We start from the raw sequence: 14,657 nt of genomic DNA on the forward strand, positions 1-14,657 counted from the left end.
TAGATGGTGGGGGCTGTGTTATTTAACTCTATACTACTGCTACCTCTGTGCTGCAATTATCTTTTTTTTTCTTTTTTAGTGACCGGGTTTAGCTCTCTCTCTGTTGCCCAGCTGGAGTGCAGTGGCAAGACCCATCAAAGCTCACTGCAGCCTTGAACTCCTGGGCTCAAGATCCTCCCTCCCTGGCCTCCAGAGTAGCTGGGACTACAGGCATGCGCCACCATGCCCAGCTAATTTTTAATTTTTCTGTAGTCTCATAGGGTCTGGCTATGTTGCTCAGGCTGGTCTCTAACTCCCGGCTTCAAGCGATTCTCCTGCCTTGGCCTCCCAAACTGTCGTGGTTACAGGGATAAGCCACTGTGCTCAGTCTATGCTGCCTTTCAATAAAGACAAGTGCTTAAACTTAATATAGTTTAAATTTATCAAAGTTTTATTTACAGTTTGTGATTATGGCACTTAATAAACCCTACCATGAGATCATAAGGATGTTTTCTTTTCTTGTAAAAGTTATAATTTTGGGGAACGATAGTAAGAAGAAAAAAAAAGTTGTAATTTTAAAATGCTTTAATTTCCCCTGTAAGTCTTTAACCAACCTTGAATTAGTTTTTGCATAGGGGATCCAACAGGTAACTGGTTGTTCCAGCCCATGTACTGAATACTCTATCTTCCCTCACTGAACTATAATTCCAGCCATACCTCATTTCATAGATGCCTGCATGTTTCTGGGCTCTGTAGGTGGTTCCATTTCCCCCTCTGCCTTTCCCTATTCCAATATCACATGGTCTTAATTTGTATAGCTTTATAATACATGTTGACATGGAAGGGTGCATCCTTGAAACACATTTTTCTTCTTCAAGAGTGTTTTGGCTATGCTTTGCCTTAAAGTGGTGTTTTTTTTTGTTTTGTTTTTTGTTTTTTGTTTTTTTTTTGAGACGAAGTCTCGCTCTGTCACCCAGGCTGGAATTCAGTGGTATGATCTTGGCTCACTGCAACATTTGTCTCCCGGGTTCAAGGATTCTCTTGCCACAGCCTTCTGAGTAGCTGGGATTACAGGTGTGCACCACCATGCCTGGCTAATTTTTGTATTTTAGTAGAGATGGGGTTTTACCATGTTGGCCAGGCTGGTGATGAACTCCTGACCTCAACTGATCCACCTGCCTTAGCCTCCCAAAGTGCTGGGATTACAGGCACGAGCCACTGCGCTGCCCTTTGTTTTTTCATATACACTTTTGATTAGTTTGTCAAGGTCCAGAAAAAATTATGTTGGAAATTTGATTGGAATTGCATTGGACTGATAGATTAATTCCCCCATGAAAAAAATAGCTCAAGAGACGTTTATAGAATAAACAAATGTCTGAGGCCTGGCGTGGTGGCTCACACCTGTAATCCCAGCACTTTGGGAGGCCAAGGCCAGAGGATGGCTTGGCACAGAAATTCGAGACCAGCCTGGGCAATATAGTGAGACCACACCCCCCAGCTTTTCTTGAGAAAAAATTTAAAAAATTTAGCCAGGCGTGGCAGTATGTGCTTGTAGTCCCAGCTACTCCACAGACTGAGGCAGGAGGGTACCTTGAGGACAGGAGGTTGAGGCTACAGTGATGGAGCCTCCACGCTCCAGCTTGGGCAACACAGCCAGACCCTGTCTCAAAAAAAAAAGAGAAATGTTTTTGATACATGTCTTCAAAGTGCATCTTATAAGTCAACATTTGATAATGGAGATCAGTGAATGAATGAATAAGGGCCAAAGATAACTAAAATGAGCTAGCATATTATATTTATTTATTTTGAGACGAGTCTTGCTCTGTTGCCCAGGCTGGAGTTCAGTGGCCCAATCTCAGCTCACTGCAACCTCCACCTCCCCGGTTCAAGCAATTCTCCCACCTCAGCCTCCCGAGTAGTTGGGATAACAGGTGCCCGCCACTATGCTGGGCTAATTTTTCTTTTTCTTTTTTTTCTTTTTGGAGACAGAGTCTCACTCTGTTGCCCAGGCTGGAGTGCAGTGGCATGATCTCAGCTCACTGCAACCTCCGCCTCCCGGGTTCAAGCAATTCTCCTGCCTCAGCTTCCTGAGTAGCTGAAATTCCAGACGTGCACCACCACACCAGGCTAATTTTTGTATTTTTAGTAGAGACAGGTTTCACTATGTTGGCCAGGCTGGTCTCAAATTCCCGGCCTCAAGTGGTCCTCCCACCTTGGCCTCCCAAAGTGCTGGGATTACAGGAATGAGCCACCGCACCTGGCTTAATTTTTCTATTTTTAGTAGAAACGGGGTTTCACTATGTCGGCCTGGCTGGTCTCCAACCCCTAGCCTCAGGTGATCTGCCCGCCTCAGCCTCCCAAAGTGCTGGGATTACAGGTGTGAGCTACTGCGTCCTGCCCAGCCAGCATTATTATTATTATTTTTGAGACGGAGTTTCGCTGTTGTTGCCTAGGCTGGAGTGCAATGGCGTGACCTCGGCTCACCGCAACTTCTGCCTCCCGGGTTTCTAGTGCCTCAGCCTCCTGAGTAGTTGGGATTACAGGCATGCACCACTAGGCCTGGCTAATTTTTGCTATTATTAGTAGAGACGGGGTTTCTCCATGTTGGTCAGGTTGGTCTCAAACTCCCGACCTCAGGTGATCTGCTAGCCTTGGCCTGCTGGGATTACAGGCGTGAGCCACCGCCCCGCCAGCATACATTAATTGTCAGTAAATTTCTTCTTCGCCTACTAGTTCCAATATCTTATTTAAAATCTATGGCCCGGTGAGGTGGCTCAGGCTTGTAATCCCAGCACTTTGGGAAGTCGAGGCGGGTGGATTGCCCGAGTTCAGGAGTTCAAGACCAGCCTGGGCAAAATGGCGAAACCCCGTCTCTCCTAAAAATACAAAAAATTAGCAGGGCGTGGTGGCACACGCGTATAATCCCAGCTACTCAGGAGGCTGAGGCAGGAGAATCACTTGAACTCGGGAGGCGGAGGTTGCAGTGAGGAGAGATGGCGCCACTGCACTCCAGCTTGGGCGACAGTGAGACTCTGTCTCAAAATGAATGAATGAATGAATGAATGAATAAAATCTACAAGGCCGGGCGCGGTGGCTCACTCTTGTAATCCCAGCACTTTGGGCGGGCGGATCATTTGAGGTCAGGAGTTCGAGACCGGCCTGGCCAACATGGTGAAACCCCATCTCTAAAAAAAATACAAAAATTAGCTGTACTGCTTGGGCGACAGAGCGAGACTCAGTCTCAAAAAAAAAAAAAAAAAAATCTACAAATCCACTTCATCTTTCATTAAACACGAACCTGGGACCTAGTTAGAATGTCTTGAAGAAAATATTTCAGTAAGATTCCACGTCCGTCGCCCTGGCAAAGCAACAAGGCCACCTGACGGAGTAAGCCCGAGACCCCTGTGCCTCCACAGTGCTGCCCGCGGGATCGCGGCGTGGGGAACCAGGAACTACAAGTCCCGGCAGGCCGCGCGCGCCTCGGCTTCACCAAGCGCAGTCAGGTGGCTGTACCCGCACGGTTCCCAGCTAATTCCCCGCTACCGGGTTGCGGCCGGAAGCCGGGTGCCGCGGCTCTGCTTCCCTCGGGGTGAGTAGGGGCAGCTCGCCGGAGGCCGGCGCAGAGCTCGGGCCGACCAGCCTGGCAGGGCCGCACCGCGCCTGGAGCGCGAGGGAACCGGCATGGACACGCCGGGAGTCGGCCTCTGCTCCGGTTGTGCAGCCGCCCTGGGCGCCGGGAGGGACAGCCCCATGACCTTGTCACCTGGGCCCGGCGCGCGGCCACGTGGCTCGGGTGACTCGCATTGCCCCGCCTCCCTGCAGTGACTTCTCCAGTTTGGCACACCAGTGGGCTTTCATGTGGCCTGTCCACTTCAGTGGCACAGTCTTGCAGGCACCCGAGTGGGCAGAGCTGGAGGAGGGCTGGAGGTGGCTCACCCAGACGCCTTCACCCTCTGGTGGCCCTGTGAGTTCCGAGGCAGAAGCAGCTGGAGCTGGAGCGTGGTCTGGGCAAGAGCAGGGGGCGCTCCTGGCCCTCCACCCGGTCTTGCGAACGTGCCCCAGACCGCTGCTTATCTCCAGCATCTTGCAGGGCCCTGGGCTTCCAGATCACACAGTAGATATGTGTTAACAGCAGCCAGTGTGTGTGGAGAGCAACCTTTAGAAAAGACACCTAGAACAGCCCTCTCCCAGGGTTAAGTGGCATTTACTTTCTACTAACAAGAAAGTCATTCAACAAGTATTTATTGATTACCTCCATGATACTTGGCACTTAGTGGGTGCTCAAGAAATATTTGCAGAGTTGAAGTGAATTAGACTTTATCTGTGGCTTCATATGTTTTATTTAATAATTTTCTTGGGGCTGGGTGTGGTGGCTGATGCCTGTAATCCCAGCACTTTGGGAGGCCAAGATGGGAGGATTGCTTGAGGGCAGGAGTTCAACACCAGGCTGGGCAACATAGTGAGACTCCCGTCTGTATTAAAAGAAAAAAAGGAAAATAAATAAAACAATTTTCTTACTACAGTGGTTCTCAAACTTTAGCATGCACCAGAGTCACCTGGAGAGCTTGTAACAACACACAGTACTGGACCCCATCCCCAAAGTTTCTGATTCTGTAAGTCTGGTATGAGGACCAAGAATTGGCGTTTCTAACATGCACCCAAGTGATGCAGTTGCTGTTGGTCTGGGGACCATAACGTTGAGTACCACTGCTTTATAGGAAAAAAAATCCTGTGAACTTAAAGCACTGTCTCTTCACACCTGGTTACGGGTCTTTCTGTCTTTATTTGCCAGTTTTACTTTTTTGGTGATTGTAAATATGTGCATATTACTTTGTACACTGTTAACTCCCTCCATATTAACTTATATACAGATTTTAATGTAGTCTATACTTGTCATTTTTCCTGGTTACATCATATTCTACCTTATTGGGTCATTCTTTGCTTGGCCATTTCTCAACTGGCCTCAGGGATGTGCGATTTGATCTGTACTAGGAGAGTGTGCATATTCTTACTTTCTGATATGCAGTCATTTTCTTGTCAGACAAAGGACCTATAAGAATATTAGTTGGGGCCGGGTGCGGTGGCTCACGCCTGTCATCCCAGCACTTTGGGAGGCTGAGGTGGGCGAATCACTTGAGGTCAGGAGTTCAATGCCAGCCTGGCCAACATGGTGAAACCCCATCTCTACCAAAAATACAAAAAAATTACCTGGGCGTAGTGGTGTGTGCCTGTAGTCCCAGCTACTTGGGAGGCTGAGGAGGAGAACAGCTTGAACCCGGGAGACGGAGGCTGCAGTGAGCCGAGATCGTGTCACTGCACTCCAGCCTGGGCGACTGAGCAAGACTCCGTCTAAAAAAAAAAAAAAAATTAGTTGGGTCAGCCATCCATTTCTTCACCAGGGTAGCTCACTAAATATGCCTCCTGGGTTAAGGTTTCCATGTTGCAGGGACTCCAGTGGCCTATTTCAGGGCCCAGCAAGCTGCTTGTTCTTGTGCACTTTTTGCTCTCTTGGTGGGAGCAGTCATACATGGATTCAAGTTCTGCCTCCATCACTTACCAGCTCCTTGGCCAAGTTTTCTACCTTTTCTAAAACACCGCTTCCTTATCCATAGATTGAAGCTCTAATAGCATGCACCTCGGAATCTGGTTGTGTGAGTTAATGAGCTAATAAGTGCTTGGTACTGTAGCTCTCCCGTTGGAAGCTCACTCTCTTCTCTTACCTGCTGCTTGCTCTTTGCATCTGGCTTTGCCCTATTCTCCCTCAGTCTGCCTTCCCTAGGATGGACTGAATGGAAGATTTCTATTCCTTGCCTGGGTGAGAATTATTTTTGTTGTCTATTCTGGGACCTTGGCATCAGTCAGGGATTCCTTTTTTTATTTTTTGAGACAGAGTGTTGCTCCGTCGCCCAGGCTGGAGTGCAGTGGCACGATCTTGGCTCACTGCAGCCTCTGCCTCTCGGGTTCCAGCAATTCTCTTGCTTCAGCCTCCCGGGATTCCTTTATTTACTCAACATTGATTTAAGGACCTTAAGTGCTTGGGCATCAAACACTAGAAAAGGGAGTTTGATTAAAATTTAGTTCCTAGCCGGGCGCGGTGGTTCACACCTGTAATCCCAGCACTTTGGGAAGCCAAGGCGGGCGGATCACGAGGTCAGGAGATCGAGACCATCCTGGCTAACACGGTGAAACACCATCTCTACTAAAAAAATACAAAAAAATTAGCTGGGCATGGTGCCGGGTGCCTGTAGTCCCAGCTACTCGGGAGGCTGAGGCAGGAGAATGGCTGGAACCCGGGAGGCGGAGCTTGCAGTGAGCCGAGATTGCGCCACTGCACTCCAGCCTGGGCGACAGAGTGAGACTTCATCTCAAAATAAATAAATAAATACAATTTGGTTCCTGCACTGGACTACATTACTATCTTAGGGAGGGCAGACTGTAAACCTGATCAGGCCAACTTCACACAGTCCCTTGCTGTTGACTTGGTGTCTTTGGCATCTTTCCAGACTTGAGGCATGATGGTATCATCCACTTTGTGTGCTTTCTATCCATATCAGGGACCAGGTTCTTCTGAAGACCCTATCACTCTCTCCAAGGGTATTTTTGGGTCTTTTTTCAGTTTTGGGGCAGACTAGAAGAAATAATGCTCATTGGTCTAATAGTCTCTCTAGGAAATGGGAGGAGGCCATGGTCACTTTTCATGGAACTAGAGACCTAAGTGCCTTTTCTCTGTGGTAATTCTCATTTGTGCACCAAACAGGGAGAGGTGATTCCGGGCCTTTAGTCCTGAAATGTAGCATAGGGAGAGGGCTGCCAATGGATGGAAACTGAAAAGGCCTAGCTAGTCACTGACTCCGATGAACAGTAAGTGCTTGGTTTCCCATTTAGTTCTGTCAAGGGGACGGACATTTCGTGTGACCATCAGCTTCCCATTTGTACGTCCCAGACTCTCCTGTTGCTTCATTTTCATAACCTACTGGGGTGTTTCGTGTGGTCCAGCGAGATTGATTCCATTCTTGTCATTGATTTGACAATAAAACAGCCATGTCAGCTTTGCAGCTCTCCTAAACATTTGATAGACTGAAATGGCTTGTTTCTAGTGGGAGGCATTGGTTGATCTTGTGACATCCTGTTGATTTTGGGGGCTCCAAACAGTGCCTCCCACATGCCTGGCACTGGGTCAGAAATCATAGTCTCTGCCCACAGCAACAGTTGCATTTACTTGAGAACAGCAGTAAGGACTTTAGGGAACAGGAGTCCAGGTGTTCCTATCAAAGATGTTACCTGTCATAAAGAGAAGGGCTGAATACTTGGAATGAGTGGGAAGGCCCTGCTCAAGCTCTTAGCCATTTTACTAGCTGAGCCACCTGGGAGAAATCTCTCACCCTCTCTGCTCCTTGGTTTCCTCATTTATACCTGGGGATGGTAATAATATTTGTCTCTCCTCACTGGGTTGTGTGGAATATCTAATGAGTTGAGTGTAAAGGGCTCTATTTTAATGTAAAGGCTAGTTCTTGCTAGTGTTATTATCTAGTGATTAGGTTTAAGGGTTTTGGTGGCCTCAGACCCCCTGTAAGGTATGTACTGTTAGGAGAAGTGACTCAGGTGAAAGTCAAAAAGGCGAGTAAGCAGAACAGGGCAGGTGATTCATTAACAAAGGGTTTAATAAGGAAAGATGTTTTCAATTGACAGACATATTTCACGCCTGACAGGGTCTTTTACAATACCCCGAGGGAAGCAACTCATTTGCATGTTAAAGACTCAGGGACACCTTATGGAAAACTCTAGCTCCAGTCTCTTTAGATGCCATTCGGCTCCTGTATCATCTATTTTATGTATTTCAATTTCCATCTCTTTTATTACTGAGGACATTTGCACGAAAACAGGGTTTCGAGAGTTGTGTCTGCTTCGCTGTTACTTCCCACCCAGAGGTGGTCTCAAGGGTAGGGGTGGCCTCATTGCATACAGGGGACAGGTGTGGAGGCTGGTGTAACAGGAAGAGGGGGTTCAGGGGAGGCAGGGGCTGGGAGGTGGTGTTGGGGTGGGATGGGGTGTTGGTGATGAATTGTCTGTCAGCCCAGGGCATGTGGTTTTCACCTGGGGACCTGCATTGTTCCTTGCTCTGCATAGGTCTCAGGCCTCACTGGCTGTAGTTTGTCCATTCATTGATTCATTCGTTCAGTAAATGCTTTTGGAGCGCCCCCTACGTGCTAGGCCAGGGTTTGGCAAATGACAGCCTGAGGGTCATTTCTGGCCACACCTATTACTTTATACATCCTCTGTGGTTGCCTTGTGCCACAATGCAGAGTTGAGTAGATGCGTCAGAGATGTTATAGAATGCAAAGCCAAGGCTGGGCACGGTGGCTCACGCTTGTCATCCCAGCACTTTGGGAGGCTGGGGTAGGCGGATCACCTGAGGTCGGGAGTTTGAGACCAGCCTGACCAACATGGAGAAACCCTGTCTCTACTAAAAATACAAAATTAGCCGGACGTGGTGGCGCATGCCTGCAATCCCAGCTACTTGGGAGGCTGAGGCAGGAGAATCGCTGGAACCCTGGAGGCGGAGGTTGTGGTGAGCCGAGATTGCACCACTGCACTCCAGCCTGGGCAACAAGAGTGAGAATCTGTCTCATTAAAAAAAAAAAAAAAAAAGAGTCATTTTTGGCTTTGCATTCTTTTTTTTTTTTTTTTTTTGAGACAGAGTCTTGCCCTGTTGCCCAGGCTGGAGTATAGTGGCACGATCTTGGCTCACCGCAACCTCCGCCACCCGGGTTCAAGTGATTCTCCTGCCTCAGCCTCCCGAGTAACTGGGATTACAGGCACCTGCCACCACGCTTGGCTAATTTTTGTATTTTTAGTAGAGACAGGGCTTCACCACGTTGGCCAGGCTGGTTTCAAACCCCTAACCTCAAGTGATCCACCTGCCTCGGCCTCCTAAAGTGTTGGGATGACAGGCGTGAGCCACTGTGCTGGCCCAAAAATTACTCTTATATGGCTCTTTATAGAAAAATATTTGTCAACCTCTGTTCTAGACAGAGAACAGCAAGTGCAAAAGCTCTGGGAGGTCAGAATATGCCTGGCATGTTTGAGGAATGGCACAGAGGCCAGTGTGTTTGGAGTAGAATGAGTGAAGGGGAAAGTGGTAGGGCATGAGACCCTAGAGGAAATTGAGAGTTAGACCACGTAAGAACTTGTCCAGGGGGCTCAGTCTGAAAAAAATCTCAAAAAACCTCCCAATCTTAGGTTCTACAATAGTGATGTTTATATATTCTATGGGAACAATTAGGAAAGTCACAAATCTTGTGACCTCTGATCACGTGACTCCTGAGCAGTAAGGGATTATAGAAACTATGCTACATTTTAGCAGAGTTCTTGTTCCTCCCATAATCCTATTCTTATGGCTTTTCTTTTTCTTTTTTTTTTTTTTTCTTTAAAGCGATGAGGTCTTGTTGCTGGGTGCAGTGGCTCACATCTGTAATCCCAGCACTCTGGGAGGCTGAGGTGGGCGGATTGCTCGAGGTCAGGAGTTTGAGAGATGAGGTCTCATTATGTTGCCCCGGCTGGTCTGGACTCCTGAGCTCAAGCGATCTTCCCACCTCAGCCTCCCAAAGTGTTGGGATTACAGGTGTGAACCACTTGCTGCACCTGGCCTTGTTAGTTTTACAAAGGTGGTTTTAGGTCTCTGAGCAAGAGGGATTAGTTTTAGGGGGGGATGGTTATCATCCTTGCTTTCAAATTAAACTATAAACTATATTCCTCCCGAAGTTAGCTTGGTCTATACCCAGGAGTGAGCAAGGACAGGTTGGAAGTCAGAAGCAAGATGGAGTCAACTACGGCAAATTTTCTTACTCTCATAATTTTGTGAAGGTGGTTTCAATTATCAGTGGTATTGTTGTATTTGCTTTTAATTTGGTCTTGAGGTCTCTCTCCAGAGAGATCTAGCTCTGCCTTGCCTGGAATCCAAGGGCTTTGGTTGTGGACTTTTTCAGTGTGCCTTTCGTGGAGTACTTCTTTATCCTGCTGGACAGCCTAATGCCTGTGTCTGACTTGTGCCTAGGTGTCTCTCCCACAGTAAACTTGTTTAAACTGGCAGACGCCCTGTGGCTCATCTGACCTGTGTCCAGGTTATTCCCACCAAGATAGCCACTCTTTTTTTAGACAGAGTATCGCTTTGTCACCCAGGCTGGAGTGCAGTGGCATGGTCCCAGCTCACTGCAACCTCCTTCTCCTGGGTTCCAGTGATTCTTGTGCCTCAGCCTCCTGAGTAGCTGGGACTATAGGTGCATGCCATCACACCCAGCTAATTTTTGTATTTTTAGGAGAGATGGTGTTTCACCATGTTGCCTGAGCTGGTCTTGGACTCCCGACCTCAAATGATCCAGCCGTCTCAGCCTCCCAAAGTGTTGGGATTATAGGCATGAGCCACTGCGCCCGGCCTAAGATAGCCACTCTCTCTCTCTCTTTTTTTTTTTTTTTAAGACAGAGTCTTACTCTGTTGCCCAGGCTGGTGTGATCTCGGTTCACTGCAACCTCCACCTCCCAGGTTCAAGTGATTCTCCTGCCTCAGCCTCCTAAGTAGCTGGGATTACAGCCGTGCGCCACCACGCCCAGCTAATTTTCGTTTTTTGTTTTTTTTTTTTTGAGATGGAGTTTCGCCCTTGTAGCCCAGGCTGTAGTGCGATGGCATGATCTCGGCTCACCGCAATCTCCGCCTCTGGGGTTCAGGCAGTTCTCCTGCCTCAGCCTTCCGAGTAGCTGGGATTACAGGCATGTGCCACCACGCCCGGCTAATTTTGTATTTTTAGTAGATATGGGGTTTCTCCATGTTGGTCAGGCTGGTCTTGAACTCCCGACCTCAGGTGATCCACCTACTTCGGCTTCCCAAAGTGCTGGGATTATAGGCGTGAACCACCATGCCCGGCAATTTTTGTATTTTTAGTAGAGATGAGGTTTTCCCATGTTGGCCAGGCTGGTCTTGAACTCCTGACCTCAAGTGATCCACCCGCCTCAGCCTCTCAAAGTGCTGGGATTACAGGCATGAGCCACCACTCCTGGCCTAAGAGTCACTCTCTAAGAGAGACCTGACCAAGACAGAAATTGACTTCAGGTGTGTTGGTCAAGTGAACCACAGACACAGGCAGCACAACAAAACATACGAAATAACAGAAGCCTTTCCTGACAGATCCACTGGAGAAAAGGGTGCCCATGAGGGTGGATAGGAAGCCTGGAGACAGCAGGCAGTTCAACCAGCAGGTGGGTGGGAGCGAGGAGAGAGAGATCAAGAGAGGAGACCTGTGCACCAAAGCCTTTTTTGGGGTCCAGAGTGTGAAGCCAGGCAGATTTCTCATGGGGAGTTCTAATTGGTGGGTTTACAATAAGCAGGCATGAGTTCTGTGGAGTCACACAGTGACTGAGGGGTGGTCACTGTGGTATATCTGCACAGTCCATGCTGGGTGTGCAGGTTGGTGGGGTGATTAAAGTAGGTTGTAGGTAGCTGTCCCATAGTGGGGTGGTCACCAGGAGGCATTGTCTAAGGCAGATTTCTGGATCAATCACATTGAGGAACTGGGAGGAGGTAGAGAACTGAAACTGTCAAGGGTTTAACATGCCTCTGGCCTTAGAAAGTTAAAACTATGTTCAAAATGGATGCCAAGGCAACATAAAATTATAGACATTCACTACATTTATTTATTAATTTATTTTGAGACAGGGTTTCGTTCTTGTTGCCCAGGCTGGAGTGCAATGGTGCGATCTCAGCTCACTGCAACCTCTGCCTCCTGGGTTCAAGCGATTCTCCTGCCTAAGCCTCCCGAGTAGCTGGGATTACAGGCGCCCACCATCACGCCCGGTTAATTTTTGTATTTTTAGTAGAGACGGAGTTTCACCATGCTGGCCAGGCTTGTCTCGAACTCCTGACCTCAGGTGATCCACCCGCCTTGGCCTCCCAAAGTGTTGGGATTACAGGCGTGAGCCACTGCACCCGGCCCACTGCAGTTATTTATTCATTTATTTGTTAACATATTCTTCCTTTTGGATCTAGTGGAGAGGGCAGATATAAGACCCAATCATTATCCATAAAAGCAGTATCTAATTAGACTAGTGAGGAATGAATGAGGAATTCTGAGTGATTGGCTCACAAGAAGCTTCATGGAAGGATAATGAGGGATTGAGTGTGGAGGTATATTTTGGGAGAAAAAGGCTGGAAAGGCAAGTTGGGGTAAGAATTTGGTGGGCCTTGAGTGTCTTGCAAGGAGTTTGGGCTTTGTGGTAGCTGGAGAGGTGATAGGAATGGTATGAATACACTTGAGGATGACCATGATAACTTGAGTGGCAGAGTAAAGATTAGATGGGATGTGGAGAAGTCAGTTTGGAATGGAGAATGGTTGAGTAGTTCAGGCAAGATATGATGGCCTACTTCCCCTGTTTATGTTTTATTTTTTAATACAAAAAATTTTTTGAGATGGAGTTTGGCTCTTGTTGCCCAGGCTGGAGTGCAATGGCGTGACCTTGGCTCACTACAACTACCGCCTCCCGGGTTCAAGCGATTCTCCTGCCTCAGCCTCTTGAGTAGCTGGGATTACAGACGCCCACCACCACGCCTGGCTAATTTTTGCATTTTTAGTAGAGACAGCGTTTCACCATGTTGGCCAGGCTGGTCTTGAACTCCTGACCTCAGGTGATCTGCCTGCTGGCCTCCCAAAGTGCTGGGTTTACAGGTGTGAGCCACTGTGCCTGGCCTCCCTGTTTATTAATTATTTGAGGTTATGCCAAATCCTGGTTCCTTAGGTGCTAGGAGTTTTTCATAAGCTCTTTGACTTTTGACTTTTCAGAAACAAATAAATGAGGTTTAAAATCACAAGAGAGGCTGGGTGTGGTGGTTCAGGCCTGTAATCCCAGCACTTTGGGAGGCCAAGGTGGGAGTATCACCTGAGGCCAGGAGTTCGAGACCAGCCTGACCAACATGGTGAAACCTCTTCTGTAATAAAAATACAAAAAAAATTAGCCGGGCGTGCTGGCACCTGCCTGTCGTCCCAGCTACTCAGGAGGCTGAGGCAGGAGAATCACTTGAACCCAGGAGGCGGAGGCTGCAGTGAGCCGAGGTCATACCAATGCACTCCAGCCTGGGTGACAGAGTGAGACTCTGTCTCAAAAAAAAAAAAAAAAAAAAAAAAAAAAAATTACAAGAGAGTCTCATTTACTGGATATGTCAGGCATTGCCTTAAAGTAGTATTCAGTTAATTACTTTTTTTTTTTTCTTGAGTCTTGCTCTGTTGCCTAGGGTAAGTGCGGTGGCACTCACCACTACACTCACTGCAGCCTCGACCTTCCAGGCTCAAGTGATCCTCCTACCTCAGCCTCCTGAGTAGCTGGGAGTTCAGGGACACACCACCATGCCCAGCTAACTTTTTTATTGTTTGTAGAGATGAGGTCTTGCTGTGTTCTTCAGGCTAGTCTTGAACTCCTGGACTCAAGCAACCTTCCCACCTTGGCCTCCCAAAGTGCTGGGCTTAATGGCATGAGCCACCACGCCTGGCCAGTTAATTCTCACAATGAGCCTAGAAGGTGGGTACTTTCAAGAGCTCCCCTTCATAGATAATTATGCAGAAGCTGCAAGGAGTTGTGACTTACTCAAGGTGTTCAGAGGCTTGGTTCTTTTTTTTTTTTTTTTTTTTGAGACGGAGTCTTGCTCTGTCTCCCAGGCTGGAGTGCAGTGGCACGATTTCAGCTCACTGCAAGCTATGCCTCCCGGGTTCACGCCATTCTCCTACCTCAGCCTCCCGAGTAGCTGGGACTACAGGCGCCCCCCATCACGCCCGGCTAATTTTTTTGTATTTTTAGTAGAGACGGGGTTTCACCATGTTAGCCAGGATGGTCTCGATCTTCTGACCTCATGATTTGCCCGCCTCAGCCTCCCGAAGTGCTGGGATTACAGGCGTGAGCCTCCGCGCCCGGCAAGGCTGGGTTCTTTACCCACGGTCTCTTCATACTGCCTTCCTAATGTGGGCTTCTCTGGATGCCCACAGGAAGGGTCCCTGGATCACTCTCATGATCTTGACTGAAGAAGGAAGCTGTGTAAGGAGCTTAAGTCACTCAGTCTAATTTAAGGTCGGTTTCTGGATCTGATTAGGGACCTGTGTCTCGGTGGAAACAAAGTAGAGGGTGAGCCTGTTGCCCCTTTCAGCAGAAAATACTCCAGGCTGAGGGTGTAGAGAGCAAGGAGAAAGGGTAGGGTTAAGTGGGGGCCACCTAGAATGTTGGAAGTAGGGTGTGCAGAATTCCTCTGGGAGCTGATAGGCAGGGGAGCATTTGTTAAAGCCTGGCACTGGGTGAGGAGATAATAATAATGATAATAATACTAATGCTAATAATGGAGGATAATAGCATCTGCCACTCTTGAGTTCTTACTGTGTAGGTGGCACCTTGCTAAGCATTTTACATGATTTATCTCATTTCCCACCACTCCATCAAGCAGGTATTGCTGTTATCCCCTTTGTGTATGGACGAGATCACGAGGTTCAGAGAGATTTAGCAGCTTGCCTATGGTCACCCAGTTCATAAGTGGCCATGCCAGGACTCAAACCTGGGCTGATTGGACTCCAGAGTTCATGATATCCGTCACTACGCTCTCCTGTCCAAAAAGAATCCTTGCCTAGGTGCAGTGGCTCAACGCCTGTAATCCC

General features: G+C 48.2%; 1 protein-coding gene across 7 annotated transcripts in view; it reads left to right on the plus strand.

Moving 5' to 3' along the window:
* The window catches only part of ADCK1 (aarF domain containing kinase 1), a 161,724-nt gene that overhangs the window by 23,664 nt on the left and 123,403 nt on the right, over positions 1-14,657 (plus strand). For 4 of the 7 annotated variants that reach the window (XM_031001990.3, XM_019010237.4, XM_031001993.3 and 1 more), the window contains exon 1: positions 3,480-3,568. The exons of 1 other annotated variant lie outside the window; for it this stretch is intronic. The gene's annotated coding sequence lies outside the window, so the exon portion shown is untranslated. Of the gene's footprint in view, positions 1-3,452; positions 3,569-14,657 lie in introns of those variants that run through there. 2 more of the 7 variants (XM_004055523.5, XM_019010236.4) reach the window with 2 other exon arrangements.

The sequence above is a fragment of the Gorilla gorilla genome, chromosome 15, assembly GCF_029281585.2.
Source record: "Gorilla gorilla gorilla isolate KB3781 chromosome 15, NHGRI_mGorGor1-v2.1_pri, whole genome shotgun sequence".
In the NCBI taxonomy this organism is placed as follows: domain Eukaryota; kingdom Metazoa; phylum Chordata; class Mammalia; order Primates; family Hominidae; genus Gorilla; species Gorilla gorilla.